The sequence below is a fragment of the Sorex fumeus genome, unplaced genomic scaffold (genome assembly GCF_029834395.1).
Source record: "Sorex fumeus unplaced genomic scaffold, SorFum_2.1 ptg000073l, whole genome shotgun sequence".
Classification (NCBI taxonomy): domain Eukaryota; kingdom Metazoa; phylum Chordata; class Mammalia; order Eulipotyphla; family Soricidae; genus Sorex; species Sorex fumeus.
This window is the reverse complement of record NW_026606130.1, coordinates 2,813,508-2,841,176: the sequence shown is the minus strand read 5'-3', so window position 1 is coordinate 2,841,176 and position 27,669 is coordinate 2,813,508. Positions and strand designations below refer to the sequence as shown.

The 27,669-nt window shown below is 42.4% G+C and overlaps 1 non-coding gene across 1 annotated transcript; it reads right to left on the bottom strand.

Moving 5' to 3' along the window:
- Positions 1–16,248: 16,248 nt before the first annotated feature.
- TRNAS-AGA (transfer RNA serine (anticodon AGA)) lies at positions 16,249–16,330 on the bottom strand. Its single transcript has one exon. It is a non-coding gene; the product is annotated as a tRNA-Ser (tRNA).
- Between the last annotated feature and the right edge of the window lie 11,339 nt (positions 16,331–27,669).

Sequence of the window (27,669 nt, the reverse complement as noted above, 5' to 3'; positions counted from 1 at the left end):
CAGCTGGAGGAGACAGGGCCGGTCTCAGGGTCTTGGGCAGCAGCTGGAGCCTGTGTGGCAGGATGCACAAATCCACTAGGAGTGGCCGAGGCCACTTCAGCTGGAGCAAGTGCTGTAATTTCCTGTTTGGCTAACATCTCTGCTTTTCTAATTAGGGTTATGGGATCTTGTAAAAGCTGTTAATTGTGATTCCTCTTTCTTCATTTTTCTGAAAGCACATAAGAAATATGGGTAATGGGTCCCCTTTGAAGGTGGTGGAATGACAAATCCATCTGGATGCAGGGTCTTTTTATGTAGGACATTTTGATTGCCATTTTCATTTTCTTATTGGTAACTGATAAAATCTAGTTTCCTGTTTACTCCTTTTTCAGAATTGGGAAGGTATAAGTATCAAAAATTCATCCATTTCTTTTAGACTCTCCAGCTTAGTGGCATAAAGCTATTCATAGCAATCCTTTGCATCCCTAAGATATCTGCTCTAACTTCTCCCCTTTTATTTCTCACCTTATTGTGATGAAGTTTTGCCCCTTATTTTTCGCCCTCAGGAGACTAGCCAAGGGTTTGTCAACTTTGTTTCACTGATATTTGTACTGTACTCTTGATTTCTACATCATTTATTTCCAGTGTTATTTTTGTATTTCCTTTGCTCTGTTTACTTAACATTCCATGTTTTGTTCTCCTTAGTGAATCTTGACATGGGAGATAAAGTCATTCATTTGCACTTTTCTTTTTTGCTGAAATAAGCTTGGATTCTTATGAATGTTCCCCTTAGACTACATGTTCTGTGTTCCATAGAGTGTGATCATTAGTGTCTTCACAGGAGAAGCAAACAAGGTTTCTACTGAAAACCTTGATTTCTTTGATTTTATCTATGACCCAGTGATTGTTCAGATTTTTTTGTTTAGTGTCCAGATGTTTGAGTTTGTCAGACTTTCATTCTACCTTCTTTGCATTGTAATCTGCAAAGATACTTGATTCAGTTTCTCTTTTTATGACTTTGTGGACATTTGGGGCTTTTTCTTTTGTTTCAGGTTTTCAGGGGTCACATTCTGCTTTGCTCAGGTCTGACTCTGGCCTCTTTTCTCAGGGATCACCTCTGGCAGGCTCCAGGGACCATATGGAGTGTCGGGGATCAAACCTGGGTGGGCTGTGTGCAAGGAAAGTGTCCCACCACTGTGCTATTGCTCTGGCCCCAGTGGACCCTTGTTTCATGTCCCAACATGTGCTCTTACCTGAAGAATATTCAAAGAATTCTGTAAAAATACAAATGTTTCAAAAATAGTTTGAAAGCGAAAAGGTATTCAAAGAAATCCCAGAATTTCTGTACTGATATGATGGGCAGGATGGGTAGAGATAAGAACAAACGTGTCTTTAGGGCATAAGGGTATCATACAATCATAAAGTTATCAGTCCATAAGAAAAATATAACAATTTTAAACACAAATATATATATATATATATATATATATATATATATAACAGAAGTACAAAACACATAAAGTACAAGCTGACATAATTGAAGTGAGATATAGATGATTCAATTCTAACAACCAGGGAAATAAATGAAACAGATGATCAGCAAGGAAATAGAAGCCTTTAATATTCCTTTATAGCAAATAGACCTCATACTTTTATGTAAAAATATGTTGCCAAGTCTCTGAAAAATGCCTATTACTCTCAGGAACACATAGGACATTCTCCAGGATCAACTCTGAGACCATTAACATGTCATAATAAATTTAAAAAGAATTTAAATCATACAAAATATGTACTGTGACAATAATGGAATACTAGGAGAGATTGGATATGACTCCACAGTATAGCACTAGTCTCGCATGCATGAGACCAGGGTTCCAGCCACAACACTGCAAAAATTTTAGAAATCTATAACATAATGAAGTGTATAAAATCTCAGGGGGCAGCCAGGGGGAGGCCCTGACGGTTCTTCACCTGGCTGCTCGAGTTCCAGTGGGACCGGGCCGCTCCCACAGCCAGGGCGGCCCAGGCCATGGGGCAGACAGTGGATGAAATGAGGGCCAAGCTGGTCGATTGATCAGTTGCCATTTATTCCATTCTCCCCAATCGCCTTCCCCAGTCTCTCTGAGCCTCCCATTCTAGTCTCACACTCCCCTCATTCCTGTCTCCTTCTGTCTCTCCATCTCTCCTGCTCATCTCTCCATGCTCCATCTCGCAGCCTGGAATCTCTCTCTCTCTCTCTCTCTCTCTCTCTCTCTCTCTCTCTCTCTCTCTCTCTCTCTCCTCGTGCTTGCTACTGTATTCTACATTCCTCTCTCTCTGTGCCCCTTGCTAGCCTCTCAGCAATCCATCTTGCAGCCCTGCTCTTTCTCCCTCTCTCCCCAGCTCTCTCTACTCTCCAACTCCCCAGCATTCTGGGCTGACACTGCACTGTCTGGTAGCCAAATCAACATAAGAAAACCCTTCCTGAGGGCCTACCTAGTTCAAAGGGAACACCACCTAAGAGGTATTCCAAAGCCCTTCCTGACTGCCTAGGCAAAATACCTCTTTTTTTAAAAAAAAATTTTTTTATTAGTGAAACACCATGAGGTACAGTTGTAGATTTACAATTTTTTGTGCTTGGGTTTGATTATACAATGATCAAATACCCATCCCTCCACCAGTGCCCATTTTCCACCACCATGGATAATATCCCCCCCACCCCCATCCCCCCATCCCCCCTGCCTCTGTGGCAGGGCAATCCCCTGTGTTCTCTCTCTCCTTTTGGGTGTTGTGGTCTGCAAAAGAGGCATTGAGTGGCAAACATGTTCAGTCCATAGTCCACTTTCGACATGCATCTCCCCTCCTGGGAGGATCCTCCAAACACCCTTTATTTGGTGTTCCCTTCTCTATCTGAGCTGCCCTTTCCTCTAGAATGCCCGACTGGCCACTAAGCTATGGAGTAATCCTCCTGGTGCTGATCTCAGCTATTCTTGGGTATTAATCTCATATCTTGTTACTTTATGTCCCCCAGATGAACGCAATCTTTCTATGTCTATCCCTCTCTTTCTGACTCATTTCGCTTAGCATGATACTTTCCATGTAGTACCACTTGTATGTAAATTTCATGACTTCATCTTTTCTAATAGCTACATAGTACTCCATTGTGTAGATTTACCAAAGTTTCTTTAACCAGTCATCTGTTCTCGGGCACTCAGGTTTTTTCCAGATTCTGGCTATTGTAAAGAGTGCTGCAATGAACAAACAAGTGCAGATGTCATTTCGACTATACTTTTTTGCCTCTCTGGGATATATTCCCAGGAGTGGTAATGCTGGGTCAAATGGGAGCTCAATTTCTAATTCTTGGGGAATCGTCCATACTGTTTTCCAAAAGGGCTGAACCAGTCAGCATTCCCACCAGCAGTGAAGGAGAGTCCCTTTCTCACCACATCTGTGCCAGCACCGGTTGCTTTTGTTCTTGTGGATGTGGGCCAGTGTCTGTCGTGTGAGATGATATCTCACTGTTGTTTTGATCTGCATCTCCCTGATGATTAATGATGTAGAGCATTTCCTCATGTGTCTTTTAGCCATTCAGATTTCTTCTTTGAGAAAGTTTCTGTTCATTTCATTGCCCCATTTTTGGATGGGGTTGGATGTTTTCTTCTTGTGGAGTTTAACCACTATTTTGTATATCCTGGATATCAACCCCTTGTCAGATGTGTATTCGGCGAATATCCTTTCCCATTCTGTAGACGGTCTTTGTATTTTGGTCACTGTTTCTTTGGAGTTGCAGAAGCTTCTTAATTTAAGATAGTCCCATTTATCTACTTCTGTTTTCACTTGCTCAGTGAGTGGCGTGGCATCTTTGAAGATACCATTAGCTTCAATGTCATGGAGGGTTTTGCCAACTTTGTCTTCAATGTACCTTATGGTTTCTGGTCTGATGTTGAGGTCTTTAATCCATTTTGATCTTACTTTTGTACATGGTGTTAGGCAGAGTTCTGAGCCCATTTTTTTGCATGTAGCCGTCCAGTGATGCCAGCACAATTTGTTAAAGAGGCTTTCCTTACTCCACTTCACATTACTTGCACCTTTATCAAAGATTAGATGATCATATGATTGAGGGGAGATGTCAGTGTATTCAACCCTGTTCCATTGGTCTGCAGTTCTGCCTTTGTTCCAGTACCATGCTGTTTTAATTATTACTGCTTTGTAGTACAGTTTGAAGTTCGGGAGGTTGATTCCTCCCATTTTCTTTTTCCCAAGAATAGCTTTAGCTATTCGTGGGGGCTTATTGTTCCATATAAATTTCAGGAGTGTTTGCTCCATTTCTTTGAAGAATGTCATGGGTATCCTTATAGGGATTGCATTGAATTTATACAATGCTTTCGGTAGTATTGCCATTTTGACAATGTTAAGTCTCCCGACCCATGAGCAGGGGATATCTTTCCATTTCCTCATGTCCTCTTTTATTTCCTGAAGTAGCGTTTTGTAGTTTTCTTTGTACAGGTCCTTTACTTCCTTAGTTAAGCTGATTCCTAAGTACTTGATTTTCTGGGGCACAATTGTGAACGGGATTGTTTTTTTCATGTTGCTTTCTTCTCTCTCACTGTTTGCATATAGGAAAGCCATGGACTTTTGGGTATTGATTTTATAGCCTGCAACTTTACTATACGAGTCTATTGATTCTAGGAGTTTTTTGGTGGAGGTTATTTGGTTCTCTAATTATAGTATCATATCATCTGCGAATAGTGAGAGATTGATTTCTTCCTTTCCTATCTGAATGCCCTTAATATCTTTTTCTTGCCTAATCGCTATTGCAAGTACTTCCAGTACTATATTGAACAGCAGTGGAGAGAGTGGGCATCCTTTTCTCGTCCCTGATCTTAGAGGGAAGTCTCTCAGTTTTTCCCCATTGAGGATGATGCTTGCTGTAGGCTTGTTGTAGATGGCTTTAATTATGTTGAGGAAGGTCCCTTCTATACCCATTTTGGCTAGGGTTTTCATCATAAAGGGGTGCTGGATCTTGTCAAATGCTTTCTCTGCATCTATTGATATAATCATATGCTTTTTATCTTTTCTTTTGTTGATATGATGGATTATGTTGATTGATTTCCGAATGTTGAACCATCCTTGCATCCCTGGGATGAATCCTACTTGGTCATGGTGTATGATCTTTTTGATGAGTAGTTGGATTCTATTTGCTAGTAGTTTGTTGAGGATCTTTGTATCTGTGTTCATCAGGGATATCGGTCTGTAATTCTCTTTCTTTGTGGTATCTCTGTCTGCTTTTGGTATCAGTGTGATATTTGCTTCGTAGAAACTGTTCGGAAGTGTTTTTGATATTTCAATTTCGTGGAAAAGCTTAAAGAGCATTGGGAGTAAGTCCTCTTTAAAGATTTGGAAGAATTCACTAGTGAATCCATCCGGGCCAGTACTTTTGTGCTTGGGGAGACTTTTTATTACCATTTCAATTTCCTTGATGGTGATAGGTCTGTTCAGGTATTCCAGGTCTTCTTGGTTCAGCCTTGGGAGTCTGTAGGAGTCTAGGAATTTATCCATTTCCTCGAGGTTTTGATGTTCCGTGGCATAAAGTTTCTCAAAGTACTCCCTGAGGATCCTTTGAATTTCTGTATTTTCTGTTGTAATGACCCCCTTTTCATTTCTGATTCGGTTTATTAGGGTTTTCTCTCTCCCTTTCTTTGTGAATTTTGCTAGAGGCTTATCAATCTTGTTAATTTTCTCGAAGAACCAGCTCTTGGTTTCATTGATCTTTCGGATTGTTTTTTGGGTTTCCATCTCGTTAATCTCTGCTCTGAGTTTTATTATTTCCTTTCTCCTTTTCGGGTTGTGCTCCTTTTTTTGGTCCTTCTCCAAGCTCTTAAGCTGTGAGGTTAGGTTACTTATGTGTGCTCGCTCCTCCCTCCTGAGGAATACTTGTAGAGCTATAAACTTTCCTCTTAACACAGCTTTTCCTGTATCCCATAAGTTTTGGTAACTCGTGTTCTCATTTTCATTCGTTTCTAGGAATCTTTTGATTTCCTCTTTGATTTCCTGTCTAAGCCACTCGTTTTTCAATAGAGCACTGTTTAATTTCCAGGTGTTTGATTTAGTTTTCTGTTTTTGTGTGTGATTTACTTCTAATTTCACCGTATTATGGTCTGAGAAGATTGTTGATACAATCTCTATCTTCTTAATTTTATGGAGGCATGTTTTGTGGCTCAGCATGTGGTCTATCTTTGAGAATGTTCCATGTACGCTTGAGAAGAATGTGTATTCAGCTTTTTGTGGATGAAGTGTCCTGTATATATCTACTAAGTCCCTTTCTTCCATTGTTTCCCTCAGATGAAGTATGTCCTTCCTAAGCTTGAGTCTGGTTGATCTATCAAGAGGTGACAAAGCAGTGTTGAAGTCTCCCACTAGTATTGTGTTGCTATTGATGTCTTTTTCCAAATCTATGAGTAGTTGTTTTAAGTACTTTGCTGGTCTCTCATTAGGTGCATATACATTTATTATTGTAAGTTCTTCCTGTTGTACAGATTTTTTGTTCAATAAGAAATGGCCTTCACTGTCTCTTATGACCTTCCTCACTCTGAAATCGATGTGGTCTGATATTAGGATGGCTACCCCAGCTTTTTTATGGGAGCTGTTTGCCTGTAGGATTGTTTTCCAGCCTTTGACTCTGAGTCTGTGTTTGCTTTGACTATTGAGATGTGTTTCTTGCAGGCAGCAAAATGTTGGGTTCTATTTTCTAATCCATCCTGCCACTCTATGTCTTTTAATTGGTGCGTTTAGCCCATTGACATTGAGAGAGATTATTGTTATGGGATTTTGTCCCATTGTTCTGCATGCACAGAGAGGGTCCCAGGCTTTTGGAGGCGGGCTGTATCTGGTTGGAATAGGAGCCGTTCAGCTTGGTTGCCCAGAGCTGGGCCTCCGTGCCCATCCAGCACAGATCAGGGGAGAAAACCGTCTTTCTAGGAGATGGAGCTAGCTGTGCATGAGCAGAGAGGGTCCCAGGACCTTGGGGGCAGGCTGTACGTGGTTGGAATAAGAGCCGTTAAGCTGGGACTCTGTGCCCGTCCCGTGCAGATCAGGGGAGAGAACCGGCATTTTAGGAGGTGGAGCTAGCTGTGCATGCGCACAGAGGGTCCCAGGCCCTTTGGGGCGGTCTGTACCTGGTTGGAATAGGAGTCGTTCAGCTTGGTTGCCCAGAGCTGGGCCTCCGTGCCCGACCCGCGCCGATCAGGGGAGAAAACCGTCTTTCTAGGAGATGGAGCTAGCTGTGCATGCGCAGAGAGGGTCCCAGGCTCTTGGGGGCGGGCTGTACCTGGTTGGAATCCGAGCCGTTCAGTTTGGTTGCCCAGAGTCTGGCCTCCGTGCCCGTCCCGCGCAGATCAGGGGAGAAAACCGGCTTTCTAGGAGATGGAGCTAGCTGTGCATGCGCAGAGAGGGTCCCAGGCCCTTGGGCGCGGGCTTTTCCTGGTTGAAATAGGAGCCGTTCAGCTTGGTTGCCCCGAGCTGGGCCTCCGTGCCCGTTCCATGCAGATCAGGGGAGAAAACCGGCTTTTTAGGAGATGGAGCTAGCTGTGCATGCAGAGAGAGGGTCCCAGGCCCTTGGGGGCGGGATGTACCTCGTTGGAATAGGATCCGTTCAGCTTGCTGGCCCAGAGCTGGGCCTCCGTGCCCGTTCCGCGCAGATCAGGGGAGAAAACCGGCTTTCTAGGAGATGGAGCTAGCTGTGCATGGCAAAATACCTCTTAAGGTGTTTTTCTCCTTTCCTTATTCCAATAACTGTATCTGGAAGATGGAGGATCTGGGTGGAGGATGCTCAGTCCCGATCCCAGGAGACTTAGAAATCTCAGCCAGTACCTTTATGTGTGTGGAGAGTGGTCTCAGCATGGTTGTGTCTGGTTCTGGAGGTCTTCGGCTTCCGGGGCTCTGCTCAGGGCAGGGAGGCCTCCATCTTTTAGTAGGCAGGGGTCACACCCACCACCTCACCACCTCCCCCCCCCCCCCAGCGCAGGGTAATCCCATCAACTGCCAAGACCCAGAGACTATAAAACCTAGCTCCCAGCCATCTTATTATCTCATTCTTATTTTGAACAACCTGCAGGCTACCGGATGTAACCTACCCACATGGCAGAGTCTGGCAAACTCCCCGTGGCCTACTGAATATGCCAAATACCAGTAACAATGATGGGTCTCATTTTCCTAACCCTGAAAGAGCCTTGAATATGGCACTTTTTAAAATCTCAGGGCTAGGACGAAGGAGATGTTACTGGTGCCTGCTCGAGGCAATTGACGAACAACAGGATGATCGTGATTGTGAATAACTCTATTAACATCTTAATACTAGTTAATTTTGTACGGACACAGTAAGAGATAACTTTGAGGCTTGTAGGGCAGCTCTCCTGGGAACATCTTGCCACAGACTCAGACTATAGTGCTCAGGCCAGTTTAATCATTCCTAACCCTAGCAGGGTCCAAATCTAGTTATTACTTTTTGGACCATGACATTTGTCCATGACAAAGCTCTTATAGTTAAGCATTATGGCACTTTGGCCAGACCCATCTCGATGCCAGGGTAGCATATAGCTTAGCTTACCGCTTGCCCTGGTTCCATCCAGCCCCTTGTCCGGAAGCTGCTTTTGGGGGTGCTAGGAAGTAAGGGCAGCTGAGGCTTAGGTCAAGAGAACAGATGCCCAGAAGAAAAATAACACTGAGATTTACATTACAAAAGCATAGCATATACTGTCTTCTTGTATCCATACAAAAAGGACTTTGCTCTGAATAAACTATGCCAAGGACTTAGGGAGAAGAGAAAAACAATATTTACAAGTCAATGAAACACAAAGAAAGAAGTTACAAATAAACACAGAGGAATGGGAGTACTGTGATGTGAACAACCCAATAAACCTAAACTACCTGAGGCTATGCAGGAAGGACAAAACAGTGTTATCCTACAGTGAAGTATGGAATTTTTACAAAATATGGAAATTACACAGCACTAGCAAAAAAAAGGAGGGGGGGTGGTTAAAAAGACACCAGGGCAGAGTTATAATACAGCAGGTAGGGCACTTGCCTTGCACATAACTGACCCTGGATCAATCCCTGAAATCCCATATGGTCCTCTGAGCACCACCAGGATTAATTCCTGAGCATCAAGTCAGAAGTAACCCCAGAGTATCACCAGTGTGGCCCCAAAACAAAAACAAAAGTTAAAAAAAAAGACATACAGAAAAGTGAAATTGTTCATCTGCTTTTAAAAAGAATCTAGCAGTTCTTTATCAAGGTAAAATCATTTGTACCTTCTGACACAACACAACAACACCCTAAGGTATCTATCCAATAGGAGTGAAAACATTTTCACACAAATAATTTTTTTTATTATTTCTTGGGGGAAACAACACCCAGCAGTTATTAGCGCTTTGATGTGCTTAGGAGACTACACGGCACATCATGCGTTGTGCCGTGGGTTCACTACATTGAACCCAATTTGGCCTCATGTAAGGCAAGTACCTTACTCCTCTATTATGTCTCTGACACCCACTTTTAATGACTATTATAGTAACATTATCTTTTTTTTTAATAGGCAGGGCTAGAATCATAGTACAACAGGTTGGGTTCTTGCCCTCCATGCGTCTGACCTGGGTTCAATCCCTAGCTTCATATATGGTCTCCTGAGCACCACCAGGAATGATTCCTCAGTGTAGACCCAGGAGTAAACTCTAAGCATAGCCAGTTATGGCCTAACAACCAAAAGAAAGAAAAGGCGAACTAAATGTCTACCAGCTCTTGAATAAATATATAAAATACCAGATGATCTAACAATGGGTTATTTATACACAATTAAAATGAACTAAAATGCTAACCCCCTTTTCTAAGGGTTATCCTACTACAATATGATAACCCTTAGAAAATATATGGGGAAGTATGGGGCTGGAGTGATAGCACAGCGGGTAGGACGTTTGCCTTGCATGCGGCTGACCCGGGTTCGATTCCCAGCATCCCATATGGTCTCCTGAGCACCGCCAGGGATAATTCCTAAGTGCAGAGCCAGGAGTAACCCCTGTGCATCGCTGGGTGTGACCCAAAAAGCAATATATACATATATATATATATATATATATATATATATAGTGGAAAGAAGCCAATCAAAAAAGCTGGAGCAATCATAGAGTGGATAGGGCTTCAGCCTTGGATAGGATTGACCTAGGTTCTATCCCAGTTTTCCAGATGGTCCCCAAGCACTGCCAGGAGTAATCTGTGAGCTCAGAGCCAGGAGGTGTGACCCCAAGCCCAAAAAGAATTACAATTATGATTCAGTTTCTCTAAAAATCCAAAATATACAAATCCATATCCATAGAGACAGAATGTGTATTTGCCAGCATGTGGGAAGAAAGAGATTTTGCAGTTAGCTCTTAATGGGTATCCTTAGTTTTTCTTGGGGAGAGAAAGACAGAGGTAAGAGAAAATGTTAACACAAAAGTGGATTTTTCTGCGCTGATGGGTTCTTGAGAACTGTATAAAAGACTTGCATGCTAAACTTGGAAGATTAGGGCCAGAGCATAGCAGGTAGGGTATTTATTTGCCTTGCACTGTAGCCAAGCAGATTTGATCCCCCACCCTTATATGGTCCACCAGGAGTGATCCCTTGTTGAGTTATAGTTCTAAGCTTTTCGGGTTTAATATTGGGTTGTCATTGCTTCTCCCGTAGGGAGCTAGGTTAATTGAGTTACACCCAACCACAGCACTCCTGAGGCACACCCAACTCCATCAGGGCACTCCCAGTTCTCTTTGTTTATCTTTAACTTCTCCTTTGTGCTGTTCTTCCCCTGTTAGTCACAAATATGTTCAAATCAGACTCTAACCTGTAAGTCAGTTCTTCTGATGGCTCTGGATTTTGTATATGTAAGTGAAATATTGCTTTTCTCTTTCCTTTATGTCCTTTTCATAGTTTATTTTAGAGCAATGTACTTTTTGCATAGACACAGGAAAACAGTTATACTTTTGTAACATGGGAGTTAATATTTACACTGTCGTATCCATCATATTTACTTGACTTAAGCCTCAGTTGCCCTTAGTTCCTAACACCCCAAAAGGTCTTGTATGAACCCAGAGCAAGCAGTAAACTACCCTAGCTTCGGAAAGGGACAGCCTAAGCACTATAAAAAGCGTAAGTTAAGAGCATAGTTATAGAACAAAGTCTAACATGACCCAAAAAGAAGTAGCTGAATAAGGACTTTGTTGGGGCTGAGGAAAACTAACCTGGTCTGAGGACTATAGTCTGTGGAATACAGTGAGATGTCCTCAAGAAGAGCCACTCTTTAAGCTTAATCTAGGGTATAGATAAAAGCCTATATCTCTTACTGTGTTCATACAAAACAAACACTGTCCTCCCTTTGTTCATCAATTTGCTCGAGCGGGCCCAGTAACGTCTCCATTTTGAGACTTGTTGTTACTGTGTCTGGCATATTGAATACATCACAGGTAGCTTGCCAGGCTTTGCCGTATGGGCACAATACTCTCGGTAGCTTGCCGGGCTGTCCAAGAGGGGCAGAGGAATCGAACTGGCTCGGCCGGGCTGGCTGCATGCAAGGCAAACACCCTACCACTGTGCTATTGCTCCAGCCCTGTTCATACAAAATGGCTAGAAATATTATTAAGAAGCAAATTTAAGGGGCTGGAGCAATAGCACAGAGGGTAAGTCATTTGCCTTGCACACGGCCAACCTGGGTTCGATTCCCAGCATCACATATGGTTCCCTGAGCACTGCCAGGGGTAATTCCTGAGTGCAGAGCCAGGAGTAACCCCTGTGCATAGCCTGGTGTGACCCAAAAAGCAAAAAAAAAAAAAAGTAAATTTAATATGATTGTTTAAATAGATTACCAGCAAATGAAAGCAGAAAACAACATGCCCTTAGATAGAATTGGGCGGATCTCCTAGTAGGACTCTAGAGTGCTAGAGTTCTGTCCGTGGGTGAAGAACTTGCCCTGAAGGAAGGGCTTTGTATCTATCTGTTCATTGTTATGTTAAGGTTCAACCATACCTATGTGTAATTGCTATCTCCCAACCCTTCATGATTTCTCTATAATTATTAACACTGAGAAATTTGAGTAAATGGCCATTGGTTACCAACCTCTAGATACCATCCTGTGGCCCCCATTCCTTCATCTATCAGCCAGCTGGGGACATAGTGATCATCCCTGAACTTACCAGAGGACCCCAGGTCAACATGGGATAGTCGCAAGGACAATCCCTGAGCACAGAGCCATAAGCAGGATCTGAGCACTGTTGGAGGTGCACCCCCCAAAAAAGTAATAATAAAACCTCAGAAAATTAAAACTTTATTGTACTACTTAAGTAGATAGGTTGGCATACCTCCCACAGGTATCCAAGCCTCTCCTTTTCCCTGCGAATGACATCACTTGTTCTTTTTCACTATGACGGTAACCCACTGGTTTCCTGACTTTTCAGCTTTCCTTAATCTCCAACCATTCAAGCCCTGGCATCCTAGCCCTGCCTGAATCTGAGTTTTCCTGGGCGCCTATATTCTGTCCCTGTCTGGCCCTCTGCCATCTGTCTGGGTTCATGAGCCCTACTTGATCCTTTAGTTCATCTGGGTGCATTTCAATGACAGGAAGGAGGGAGGGAGAAAGGGAGGGAGAGATTGTTAGGGGGAAACAATGAGAGAAACAGCTAGGAAGACAGAAAGATAAGAGACTAAGAGACAAAAGATGTGACAGAGTCAGAGATAGAAACATATACTATCAGAAGGATTCTTTTTATATGCTGTTATCTCCCACCTCTAGCCATCTCATTATCTATTCTGATTGGATTTTATTTCCATGAGTAAGATTTAAAGTGACCAACTAGGGGCTGGAACGATAGGACAGCGGGTAGGGTATTTACCTTGTACATGGCCGACCCGGGTTCAATTCCCAGCATCCCATATGGTCCTCTGAGCACCGTCAGGAGTAACTCCTGAGTGCAGCGCCAGGAGTAACCCCTGTGCATTGCCAGGTGTGACCCAAAAAGCAAATAAATAAATAAACGAACAAAATAAATAAATAAAAGTGATCAACTAAATTCACCAGGCACTCTACCCTTCCATTCCTGCTGTATCAAAATTATTCTGGAATTGGTGGTGATGATCACACAACCTAGTGAATATTCCCAAACTACTGCAGTGCTTTAGGGCTGGAGCAATATCACAGTGGGTAGAGTGTTTGCCTTGCACAGGGCCGACCCGAGTTCAATTCCTCTGTCTCTCTCAGAGAGCCCGGCAAGCTACCGAGAGTATCCCGTCCGCACGGCAGAGCCTGGCAAGCTCCCTGTGGTATATTCAATATGCCCAAAACAATAACAATAAGTCTCACAATGGAGACGTTACTGGTGCCTGCTCAAGCAAATCCATGAGCAACAGGAGGACAGTGCTACAGATAGTGCTACTGCTGTGCTTTAAATTTTACATTTTAAATTCTTTAAAGACTGGTTCATTGTACATCATGTAAAGTATATCTGAATCCAAGAACCACAAATGCTTTCTTATGGACAGAAATTACTTATAATCTTTCCTCTTCCAAAGATATTCTCCCACTCCCAAGACCCACAAAAGTCCCAGCTGATGAGGACATCAGCTCAGTGTTCATGATTTAATCATTAGTCAGATCCTTGTGCCCGTGAGTCATCTTGGGTATGCTTCTTTAAGTAAAATACTTCAATTATATTTCCTTCATCTGAAGATTTGTGGATTCCATTTGACCAAAATACAAGGAATAAGGCTGACAATGAACGCCCCTCTAGATACTCCTCTTCAATACGGAACTGTTAGGGTCTGGAATTGACCACCCCTCAAAGACAGAGAAAAGAGCCAATAATGCAAATCTTATAGCGAGGTTTATTATTCTAGCTAGCTGGGGTCCAATTATCCGCCTGGCTCAACGGGTTTCAACAAGGAGCCAGAGCACTAGGTTCAACAAGTTCTTATACTTTCATTTTGGCAAGTAAGCATTACTCAGCAAATTTCTATTACCTATACAGTACACATATTTTTTTTGTTGTTGTTTTGACCCAGCAACATCCAGCCCACTTCCTGACAGTTACATTCCAGAGACCTGATCTCATTCAAGGATGTAATCTTTGATAAAAGCATCTGGTTTTTCTGCTTTTATTGTTCCTGGAAGAGGCCTATTTCACTCAGAGTCCCCAAAGCCTGTCATGGCAGTTCTCCAGCTAAGCAGGTCCTAACAGAGCCAATTGAAAGCACAAGAATTACATAGACATTCTGAAACCCCGGGGTGGGGTTGCGGGGGGGGTCGCAGAATATGGAGGGTTCTTGATTAAGAGTCAGCTACAATCCTCAATGACTCTTGGTCCTCCCTCAGTGTTTCTGGTTTTATACTTAAATTCCCGTCCTTTTATATGAGAAATGCTCTTTTCAACTGTGCATTTTTTGTAAACTGCTCCTTATGAGTAGGGTTGGTTAATTGAAAGTGCTTGTTTTTCTTTTTTGTATTGTCCTTGCTAGTAAAAGTAGGTGATATGTTTTGATTTACACTTTAAAACATTTTAAATATTTAGTTTAGCCACAGTGATTTACAATTTTACCATGATTTCAATGGTAGAATTTCATACATACAACATTCTTTTACCACTTCTGCCATCAGTGTGTCGATTCTGTCCACCATTTTCTCAGGTTCTATTATTAAACAGAAATTGAAGAAACTGGTTCTGTGGGCCACACCCAACTATACTCAGGGATCACTTCTGGTGGGGCTAGGGGTTAATATGTGGTTCCAGGTGATGTCGGTGGGCCCCACGGGTGACTTATGTGAAGCAGGGAGGAGAAAGATGGTCACTTTTCCCCCATCCACCTCTGCTACCCGGGACCCAGGGTTACTGGGTTCTTGTCTCACCTCACAGAAGGGAATTTCAGGAGTAGATGAGCAGTGAAACTACGCAGTTTTTATTTGGAGGTTTTGAAGGGAAGGAGGGAAAGTGAGAGAGAGTAGAGAGTAACCTACTCAAAAGAGAACCCAGGCTTCTCTAAGGGCAGAGAGAGCCCTACACACATCCAAGCGTTAGACATGAAAGCGTTAGACATGAAAGTACATATCTCAAGAGGGGAGATGCGGGTGACACATGTGCTCAGGCAGCATTTGTGCCTGCTTCCTTTGTTCAAGGTGGCCTTTATAGGGTTTCTTCCAACCTGCCCCCCTGTGGGGCTTCTACCTAGGTAGTTCATTGCTAGGAAGATTACCAAGGGGGTTGGGAGTGGTGATGGTCTTCTTTGAAATTCCTTTCCTGACTTTTGTTTCTGAAGGAGCAGACATCCAGCCTCAGCAGGGTCAGTCACAGACTGGTGGACTGGTGCCAGTTAGTTCTCCATGAGGTCAGAGCTATTGCTCCCCAGGAGATTTACTGCCATTGCCTTTGGAAGGGGCCTACCCTATCTGCCTGCCTACATCACAGGGACCAAACCTGGGTCTGCTGCATGCAAGGTAAGCACCTTAAGTACAGTACTAACTCTCAGGTCCCAGAAATGAAAGAAATTGAAGACACAAAAAAAGATTAAATCATTCTCTGTACATGGATTGAAGAATTAACATTATTAAAATGGTCATCTTGGGCCTGCAGAGTTAGCTCATGTTGCTGAGTGCATGCATAGCGATATATGAGACCTAGGTTTATTCCTGGGCACCACATGGTCCCCTGAGTACTGACAGGAATGACCCCCAAGTACAGAGCAGGGAGCAGCTCACACTAAGCACCACTGAGTGTAGCTCATTTGTGGAGTATAAAACAACATAACATGAGGCTGACACCTAAGGACAGTAGATACATGGGACAGATAGATTGCTCCATAGCTGGAAGCCTGCCTCATGAGCAAAGGGGAGAAGGCAGCTGGAATAGAGAAGGGATCACTAAGAAAAGATGGCTGGAGGAACCCGTCAGGATGGGAGATGTGTGCAGAAAGTAGATAAAGGACCAAACATGATAACTTCTCAGGGTTTGTATTGCAAACCATAATGCCCAAAAGTAGAGAGAGATTATGGGGAATCATATCTGCCATGGGGGCAGAGGGAGGGTGGGAAGGGGGCGGTATACCGGGTATCTTGGTTGTGGGGAATGTGCACAGGTGGAGGGATGGGTGTTGGATCATTGTGTAATTGTAACCCAAACATGAAAGCTTGTAAGTATCCCATGGTTATTCAATAAAATTAAGGCTCGAGCAGGCCCAGTAACGTCTCCATTGGAGACTTTGTTGTTACTGTGAAAGTACTTTTTCGTAGTCGGCAGGATTTGAACCTGCGCGGGGAGACCCCAATGGATTTCTAGTCCATCGCCTTAACCACTCGGCCACGACTACAACTTCAATAAAATAAATAAATAAATGGAATCAAATAGCCTAAAGCAAAGTATAAATTTAAAACAATTCCTATAAATATATCTATGAAAACCGGGAGACATAGCTCAGTGGTTGCTGGTAAAGAGATGGGATGGGGGGTTGCGGAGGTCTGGTAAAGAGCTTCTGATAAATAATGGAAGAAATCGCCCAGTCTTCAGGCATGAAAAACACATCCTTTTGAAATGCAAATCCTGAGATCTTTGCAGATGCAGAAACCTAAGCAACCACCCAGAGGCAGAAACTAAGGCACCAGCCAGAGTAAAGGAGAATCTAAAGGTCCTAATAAGAATTTGAAAGGGAGATAAAGAGTCTGAGACAGTTCCCTTAAGGATACCTGATTAACTCTCCAGTATGCAGAGAATTTCAGGCCAGGACGATTTGAAGGGATTATATATAAAACCTCTCCCCAAAAAAACATTCTTTTTTTTTTTTTTTGCACTCTGGATAAGCCCTTCTGTCTGAGTACATATTTCTCTCTTTCTTTCCTCTCACTCTTCTCGAAGTAAATTTCTTTCAATAAAAAAAACTATTTGCTTCACCATTTCACCTCCTCCTGAAATTCCTTTCTGTGAGATAAGCAATGAGCCTGGAATGCCTGTGCTAAAGTTAGAACTGACTTTCCTTTACTGCAAAGAACAGTTTTTTTAATCATAATTTATTCCTTTATTTTAATGCCAAATAATAAAATTTCATTCTTGCTGTAACCTGAGTCCATGACTCCAGAGAACAAATGGGTTTCAGGTGTAGGTTTATGGCTGCCTTTTGGGGCTGAGGGAATATGAGCCTCTGTACCATGTAGGTGCTTATCTTTGACTTTACTACTCCTGACCCATGCCAGGCCTTTCCCTGGGTGGCTGAGGTGTGTCAAGCAGAAAGATGCAAGCATTGTTTTCTGAAGATTAGCTTCCCTGCTCCACACTTTACCAAATTATCTGCAAGAAAGAGTATAATGCATATCTCATGTGTGAGACCCTCATTTTAATCCCTAAGCCCTGGAAAAAGAAATCAGTGCCAGTTTTAAAGAAAATAGAATAAACAATTTTCATATTTCTATGGACATCTTATTATCAGATTTTTCCTTTGGAGAACCTGGCAGTCTACCAAAAGTATCCTGCCTGCACGGCAGAGTTTGGCAAACTTCCTGTGTCATACTCAATATGCCAAATACCAGTAACAATGATGGGTCTCATTCTCCTAGCCCTGAAAGAGCATTGAAATGGCTCTTTTAAAAATCTCAGGGCTAGGGAGAAGGAGACTTTACTGGTGCCTGCTCGAGGCAATCGACGAACAACAGGATGATCGTATTCGTGAATATTTCTATGGAACTACCAAATACACCAAGTAGTCAAGGCAGTTCTTAGAAAAATGGAACCATCACACTTCCTGTCTTCAAAGTATATTTCAAAGCATTGTTAATTATAACAATATGGTATTGGAGCAAAAAAGTGGCTCATTGAGGTTTTGAGTTTATTTTCATGATGAATATCTTCTCATGTAACTGTTAACCATATGTCTTCTTTACACAAGTTTCTATATAGATGCTCTAACCATTTTTAAACTGGATTGTTTCCTTTCTATTGCTGAGGTTTATGAGTTTTTTCTGCAACCCTTTCATATGGTTTGTGGTTTGCAGCTATCTTCTCCCATGTATATATTAATTTAATTTTTGGGGGGGTCACACCCAGCGATGCTCAGGGGTTACTCCTGGCTCTGCACTCAGAAATTACTCCTGTCGGTGCTCAGGGGACCATATGGGATGCTGGGAATCAAACCCAGGTCGGCCGCGTGCAAGGCAAACGCCCTACCCGCTGTGCTATTGCTCCAGCCCCCTTTTCCTTTAATTTTGAAGATTTATTTTTAGTTAAGTAAAATTGTTTTATTTAAAGAAATTTACTTAAGAGAAATGTGAGGGAGAGAAAATATAAGTTAATCTGGGTGTTGTCACAGAGAAAAAGTCTTGGATTTTTCTCATCCTTATATATTCTCATCAGGACTTTTTGATTCTCTTGAAGCTTCTCTCCTTTTCCAAGGGTGTCCAGTCTCTTCTAGATGGTAGCTCTTTTTCTGTATCTCTAATAAGCTCGGTATTTGCATTTTAAAAAGATATGGTCTTCATGACATCGGACTACTTCATGTTAGGACCCACTTAGCCGCAGAACTGCCATGACAGGCTCTGAGTAACTTAGGCCTCTTCCAGGAACAAGAAAAGCAGAAAAACCAGATGCTTTTGTCAAAGATTACATCCCTGGAATAAGATTAGATCTCCAGAATGTAACTGTTAGGGAGTGGGCTGGATGTCATGGGTCTATAAAAGGTATAAGAACTTGCTGAACCTAGTGCTCCAGGTCCTGTTGAAACCTGTTACACCAGGTGGATACTTGGACCCTGGCTAGCTGCAACAATAAACCTCACTATGTGATTTGCATTATTGATTATTCTCTGTCCTTGATGGGTGGTTTACTCCGGACTCTAAAATTCAGAAGTATGCAGTTTCAGTTTTATTGTTTCAGAAAAACTCATTTTCAGGCTCTTCCCCCACTCCCAAGTATCTGTTTGCATAACTCCCCCCTAGAGATTTCACCCTTTCTGTTTTTAAGAGGTTCTTAGGTGTAGGTTTAAGACTTCTTTTTTGTTGTTTTTGTTTTGAGACAACACCCCAGAGATGCTCAAGATTACTCCTGTCTCTTCACTTAGGAATCATTCCTGGCAGTGCTCAGGGGACCTCATGGAATGCCAGGAATTGAATTTGGTTGGCTGTGCAAGGCAGGCAAGCACCCTACTCATTGCACTATCATTCTGTCCCAGGTTCATCTTTTTAATCCATGAAGATGACTTTGTACAGTGTATCAAAGCTTTTTTATTTGGTATTCTTATATTTGTTCATTTTTTAAATTTTGTAGCATTTGTCAGATCCACAGAGACATCACTATGGCTAAAGTAAAAAAGCTTATCATCTGTGTTTTCTTCTATGTGTTTCATGACTTCAGATTTTAGTTCAAGCCTTTACTTCATTTTGATTTAATTTTTCTGTATCACAAAAGAGCATTATCTGTCTGGGTCTGGAGGGATAGCACAGTGGGTAGGGCATTTGCCTTGTGGACCAAACACAAAACAAACCAAAAAAAAAATAGAGTTTCCTCTGGAGGAGGAATAGTACAGTGATTTAGGACAACTGCCTTATAAGTTTATGATCACAAATTTAAGTCCTTGGTATCACCACATGCTGAATCAGGCAAGTAGATCAGGGATGGAGACTATGAGTTCTTGGGAAGTAATAAAACCACATGGGATTTGAAGAAGTCACTTGGTCACTAGCCCTAAAACAGATAAAGCTTTATGGGTAGACTCATTCTGTGGACACAAGAGCTGAGGTCTGATAAGACTGGCTGGTCCCAGCACAGGCCCAGAGAAGGCTGGACTCCCCTTTAGAAAGAAGCTCCAATCCCAAGTCTCATGGGACAGTGGAGGAGTGGGCCCTTCTCCTTCCCCCCACCCCCAATGGGACTCCAGGATGACACCACATCCTCCCACCATCTACTAAAGCTCCCACATGGTCATGATCCAGAGACACACAAACGAATCTCGCACTCAAGCTACTTGCTACAGTAATTTCTTCAGACCCTAATTATTAAAATCTTAGAATTCCTCTCGTGGCTGTGCAACATTATATTATACCCATAACAAGCAGTACAAAACACATTGTCTAGCATTGCATTTTCAGCAGGTATGAGGAATGGTAGGACTGGTCTCGAAATATTGAAGGTAACTAAAGTAAAAAAAAGTATTTTTCAAATTGTATGAGACACAGGCAGTGGGAGGTGTGGAATGGGGGTGGGCGGGAGAATACTGGAGATTTTGGTAGTGGAAAACGTGCACTGGTGAAGGGATGAGTTTTCGATGGCTGTATGATAGAAGCTCAAACATGAAAGTTTTGTTTCTGTACCTCATGGTGAATTAATAAAAAAATTTAAAAAAAAAGAAAGAAAGAAGCTGCAGCAGAAGTATTATGATAAAGACATGAAGGTAGATCACCAAAAGTTTCAAGCTCTTCTCCTTAACAATACCATAGTAAGGGACTCTTATCTAGGTAGAAAACTCCATGTGGAGGGCTGCTTGGGGGGAAAATAAGCCCATTAAACTAACTCTACAAAGGAATGCAACTTGCCTCCTCTTTCTGGGGGCTCATCTGCATCTCCACCTGAGACCCCACCTCTTGAGAAACCCATGTTGTCTCTTGAACATGTTATTCTCTTTTTCCTTCCTCATAATCTCAAAATAAAACTGTTTTACTTAACTGTTTGTCTCCCCCTGAAATTCTTTTGTGTAGGGAAGGCAACGGATTTAGAAAACCCAGGTAAGATTTGGGACTGCCTTTTCTTGCCTGCAAAGAGCAGTTCCTGAGTCCACAGTTCCTCAAGAAATTGGGTGATAGGGATCACTTCCCCACTCCTTGCAGAACAAATAGGCTTCAAGTGAAATTTATTTATATTTTAATTTTTTTGTTTGTTTGCTTTTGGGCCACACCCAGAAATGCTCAGGGGTTACTCCTGACTCTGTACTCAGGAATCACTCCTCTCAGTGCTCAAGGGATCATATGGGGTGCCAGGGGTCAAACCCAGGTCAGTCTCATGCAAGGCAAGTGCCTTACCTGCTATACTATCTCTCTGCCTTTCAAGTGCAGTTTAATGACTGCCTTGTGGGGCTGGTGAAACGTGAGGTCTATACCATGCTCATCACACACTTTCATCAATCCTAGATTTTCCCAGCCACTTCCAGGTGACCAAGGAGACCAAAGAGAAGTGGCAGATTCTCTTCTCAAGGCTGCCATCTCTCTCTTCTCCCCACAGAAGTCACTTGCAGCAGTGTGATCCTGGTAGTTCTGCTGCTTCTAATGCCTGATACCTAAAGTGACTTCTGGCTACACTAAATGTGTGCTAACACCAACTAAAACCATCAGTACATATTGCAATTTCAAAATTGTACAAGCACCACCATGGCCAGGAGTACACACCACTGCCCACAGTGTATGTGTTAGCACCACAAATAAAGAAGTACAAACCTCCAGAAACACAACTATTGTATGTGACTACCACAACCAAGCATATATACAAGTCCCATTTATTACAGCCACAGATATCAGAGTAAAGAGATGGGGGGAGGGAGTAAAATAATAAGCAATAAGACAGCCTATAAAAATTCTTTTTCTAATTCATTGCTGTAGCTGGATGAATTTTTTTCTTTCTCTTTGTTTTGTTTTTTTGGTCACACCCAGCAGTGCTTGGGTTACTCCTGGCTCTGCACTCAGGAGTTACTCCTACCAATGCTTGGCATAGGAGTATGCTGGGAATTGAACCCAGGATGGCCATGTGCAAGGCAAGTACCCTACCTGCTTTACTATTTCTCCAACCCTGGATGAACTTCTTTTTAAAATTAAAATCAGAAGTGATGGTTTTATTGCAGAAAGATAAATTTTATGTCAGAATGAAAGAAATGCACAACTTATTTTCTATATAAATGACCATTTGAATATATAAACTATTAATGTAGTATAGGAAGACAATAAAGTGGCAGAAATAATTATTAAGCAGTAGTAATAATTAAGAATTTTTCACTTTCAAATTTCACTATTTGAAAGATCTTCCATACCCAAAGAATGAAGAAATCTTGTCCTAAGATTTTATAGCATAGAATTCTGTCCTAGTTCATCATTTCTTTCCTCTTCAGCATTAGTGGACCCATGTTGTCTCCTGTCAGTTCACTGTGTTTATTGTGTGATCCATCATAAACAGGAGAGCCTGTTTGCCCCTCTCGGAGAGCCCGGCAAGCTACCGAGAGTATTCGATATGCCAGACACAGTAACAACAAAGTCTCCAATGGAGACGTTACTGGGCCCGCTCGAGCAAATCGACGATCAATGGGAGGGCCTTTACCTTTATCATAAACAGGAAATATCTTAGAACGCCAACACCTACAATAAGGTGCCTTAGTAAAACACAAATCTTCAGTGTTTATGTTGTTCACCGCTTTGGCATTTTCCTTTTGGATTTTAAGATTGGTTAAGATGTTCTGTTGTTCCTCCACCCCCATCCCCAAAACTGGGAAGAATGAGCTGCAAAGTACCTAAGTAGTAAAAGCACATCAAGGGAAGGCAATAACTGAAGCCATTTACAACTGAGATAGACCTGTAATACTTTTGCACACAGCAGCCACTTCAGATACCCATGAAATTGCACTTTTATAATACACAAAACGCTCTGCAGCACCATCCTCTAACTAGGTCTTCTCTTACAGAATTGGTTTAGCTGCTCCAGTTGCTATACCTGTGCCAAGAAATTTGGCTGAATTCTATTGCTTTGTGTTCCAGCTCACTCATCCTCTCCTCTGGTTTATTCAGTTTTCATTTGGACTCTGTTGTAGTTTTCATTTTTATCATTTTGTTCTTTAGCTCTGTGATTGCTGTTTGAATCTTCCTTACATTTATTGATTTTTCTTCTGAGTTCAGTCAGTTTAAAGAATATTAAGTTTGGGCTGGAGAGATAGTACAGGGATTAAAGTTCTTTTGAATAAATCATTTCTTGCTGGCCTGCTGCTCACGTGGTTCAATCCCTCTTACGCATATGATCTCAAGCACACCTCTGAGAATGATCCCTTAGCACATAGACATGAGTAAACCCTGAGCACAGCTTAGTTTGCCCCACACAAGAAGAAAATTAAGTTAACCAGTTAGCCTTATGTCCATTTCTTTTTTTTCCTCGTTTCTTTTTTCTGTTTGTTTTGGGGTCACACCCAGCAATGCTCAGGACTTACTCCTGGTTTTGCACCGAGGGATCTCTCCTGGCAGGACTCAGGGGATGTCTGAGATCCTACTTGGGTTGATCATGTGCAAGGCAAGTGCCCTACCCACTGTGGTATCACTCCTGCCCTCTATTTCTTTTTTAATTTTCATTTTTATTGAAGTTTAGGTAACATGATTACAGTCATATTAACACTAATGGTTTTGATGTACAAAGTGACTATACCTTCACTACCACCAAAGTGCCCAAGATCTACATTTCTTTAAGGTGTCTTTATGGGATTTGACATTGGTCTTTCGTTTTGGACATGTGTCCATATTACCTTGTTCTCTGTTTTTGTTTTAGTGGAAACATGGGGCTCTCAGGCCACCTTGGCCACAGTTCTCTGCTATTCTACAAGACTATGATACAGAATTATGTTTCAGTGCTTGGGTGAGCTCTCAGTAGGGTTCACCACTAGCTCTATAAGCCAAAGAGAAGATTCAAAAACAGCTTTCCCCAGTTTTTCAACCTTAAAATTGTCCCCCAAATTTCACACTTCTTGGGCTAAAAAGAATGAGCTTCCTTTGCCTAGGTTAGGAAGCTTTTCAAACCAGTGTTACTGCACTAGGTCCTCTGTCTAGTGTGCTTGTGCACAGGCCTGTTAAGGGCAGTAAAACTTTTTGATTATCCTTTGTATATTCCCTACTGGTCCTCAATGCTGGCACAACAGGGACTTGTTTCTGCTACACAGAATTAAAGGGTCGACATATTCCATGTAGGGCTCAATTCTATCCCCCAGGGAAAAATTTCATACCTTTAAGAGTTCTTGTGACCATTAGCTATTACTCTCATGTTGGAATTTCTTCCCTGATGAGAGGGTATTTTTGTCTCACTTAACCCACCTCGGTGCTGCCCTTTAACCCTTTGTTGTGGATGCTATATTCATCTAGTGTGCCAGCCTTCTTTTGAATAAATCATTCAAAACCATACTTTATATTTGTTGTGTCCAGGAGAGGAGGTAATTTCAGATTCTTCCTATACTACCACGTTAGCCCAAACCCCCAAGAGTTTATTATTTAATTTCTACAATTTGTGAATTTATTGGTTTTCTTCTTGTTGTTGATTTTTGGGCGGGGGGGGGATGTGCATCTGCTCAAAGATTACTCCTGGCTCTGCGCTCAGGTTCACTTCTAGCAGAACAGTGCTAGGATTGAATCCGGATTGACCATGTGCAAGGCAAGCACCCTGCCCACTACTACTATCACTCCAGCCCCAATTGTTGATTTCTTTACATTTTATTCTAATTTTGTTAGAGAAGAGACTTACTGTGGCTTAATATTTAACTCATTCCTGAATAGTGCTTCATGTGCACTTGAGAACTTTTGTAGAATTTCTCCACCCCTCACATTATTTTATTTGTGGTACTCATTGGGAGTTTCACTCTTTTTTTTTCCAGTTGAGGCACTTGCTTATGTTCAGCTAATGCTCACCAAGAATCACTGTGGTACTTATACATGTACTTGACATTAGTTGTGCTTTTAAGCCAGGATGCTCACACATCTGTTTTTATGTGCAGTGCTTCACTGAAGCTTGAAAACATTTTAGTTTGCAGTGCTCACACACAAGAGCTGGCTGCTGTGTGTTTAGAAATCATTTGTGAGGGGTGCTGGAGAATGAGTAATAGCATGTATGGTGCTTTCCTTGCACACAACTAACCTGGGTTTAATCTGACTTTCCATATGTTCCCCCAAGCACCCGACATGTAATTCCTTAGCGTAGATCCAGGAGTAAGCCCTGACTATTGCTGAGTGTGCCCTCCCCCCAAATAATAATTATGATAATAAAAAATTAGGGCTGGAAAGATAGTACAAAGGATATGGCACTTGCCTTACACATGGCTGAATCAGATTTAATCCCTAGTACCCCAAATGGAGCCCCAAGTCTGCCAGGAGACTTTTCATCCCTACTGAAAAGCTGCTTGTATCCCCAAATCAAAATAAACACAATTGTTTTAAAACTTATTTTAATAATAAGTTGAAATCATTTGTGGAACTGGGCTTAATAGAAGAGCTAGCAGACAAACAGCAGAGCTGTCAATACTGTACACAACATATAAGTGACAAGGAACTGAATCCAGGACATTAGACTCTCAATGCAGATGCTTTATACCACTGAGCCTACAAATAACAGCTTAGATTTATAATCATCTAGTATAAATTAAAACTCACTTTTAATATGCAAAAAAATCTCCTTAATTTTGTATATATATATATATTCTCTCTTTATTGTTGTTATTGTCACTACTTGTGCCTTCATCTATTATGTGGTTATTAATACACATTTAAAAAATTTTTTATTAGTGAAACACCATGTGGTACAGTTGTTGACCTTACAAGCTTTTGTATTTGGGTTTCTGTCATACAATGATTGAGTACCCATCCCTCCACCAGTGCCCATTCTCCACCACCATACTCCACCACCAATGATCCCAGTAATCCTCCCACTCCTTCCATACCCCCATCCCATCCCGCCTCTGTGGCAGGGCATTCCCTTTTCTTCTCTTTTTCTCCTTTTGGTTGCTAAGGTTTGCAAAAGAGGTATTGAGTGGCAATCATGTTTGGTCCATAATCTACTTTAAGGATGCATCTCCCATCCTGGGAGTATCCTCCAAACACCCTTTACTTGGTGTTCCCTTCTCTGTCTGAGCTGCCCTTTCCCATAGCATGTGCAGCTGGCCTCCAAGCCATGGAGTGAAACTCCTGGTACTTATCTCGGCTATACATGGGTGTTAGTCTCCTATTTTGTTACTTTATATTCCCCAGATGAATGCAATCTTACTATGTCTGTCCCTCTCTTTCTGACTTATTTCACTTAGCATGATACTTTCCATGTAGTACCATTTGTATGTAAATTTCATGACTTTGTCTTTTCTAACAGCTGCATAGTACTCCATTGTATAGATGTACCAAAGTTTCTTTAACCAGTCATCTGTTCTTGGGCACTCGGGTTTTTTCCAGATTTTGGCGACTGTGAACAGTGTAGCAATGAACATAGAAGTGCAGATGTCACTTCGACTGTACTTTTTTGCCTCTCCAGGATATATTCCCAGGAGTGGATTCACTTAATCACTTAATCACTTAACTTCCCGTTAGTCGTCGATTTGCTCGAGCGGGCGCCAGTAACGTCTCCATTTGTCCCTGTCACGTGCTAGTGTAGCCCAATGGCATCTCTTCGCTCCGGGAACATGGAGGGCCTCAAACCGATCGTTCATGACCTTGACAAAGAAGTCTGACCATCTGGTAGGTGGGCGGCCACGCGGTCTCTTGACATCCCGTGGAATCCAATCAGTAACAGCTCTAGTCCAACGGTCGTCTTTAAATCTCATTACGTGACCAGCCCATCTGATTTTCGACACCTTGGCAAATGAGACAGCGTCCCTGATCCTTGATCGTCGACGGATGTCAGAACTCTGGATTCGTTCTCTCATTTGAGTGAAACGTGATATTCCAAGCATAGCTCTTTCTATTCTTCTTTGGGAGACCTGAATGGCGTTCTCATCTTGTTTGCGTAGGGCCCAGGTCTCTGAGGCATATGTTAATGCAGGAAGAACAGTGGAATCAAAGAGATGTGCCCGGAGCCGGAGGTTCTTCGTCCTCTTAGCTATTTCTTCGACGTTCTTGAAGGCGTTCCAAGCCGCTCTCTTCCTCCTGCGCAGCTCGGGTGCCAGGTCATTTGTCATGTTGACCTCTCGACCTAGGTACACATAGCTGTTGCATTCGGAGATGGTCGTTCCATTGAGAGCGAATGGGGCGTCAGGAACAAGGCTGTTTCTCATAAACATTGTCTTCGTAAGATTCAGCTGTAGTCCTACCTTTCCACACTCACGGTCAAAGTCGGCCAGCATTTGTGCCGCTTGGCTGATGTTTGGTGTTATTAAAACAATGTCATCAGCAAAGCGGAGGTGGTGTAGTTGCCGACCATCTATCTTCACTCCCATTCCTTCCCATTCCAGTCGTCGCATGATGTTCTCGAGGGTGGCACTGAAGAGTTTTGGTGAAATGGTATCACCCTGCCGCACCCCTCTCTTGACATCAACGATCACTTCTTTGTAGAATGGTGAGATCCTGGTAGTGAATCCGCAATACAGCTCACGGAGGATCCTGATGTATTGGGCTTGAATGCCCTGATTGGCTAGGGCTTCAATGACCGCTTCCGTCTCAACAGAATCAAAGGCCTTCTTTAAATCAATGAACGTTAAGCAGAGCGGCATCTTGAACTCCCGAGAAACCTCAATGAGTTTGGTTATCGTGTGGATATGGTCGATGGTGCTGAATCCTTTGCGGAACCCTGCTTGCTCACATGGTTGTCCTTCATCTAGTGTTCTGCCAATCCTATTCAGGATGACTCGAGTGAACAACTTGTAGATGACAGACAATAGGCAGATCGGGCGATAGTTGCCAATGTCATGGATGTCTCCCTTCTTGAACAGTAGTACGGTCCTGCTGGTTTTCCATTGAGATGGAA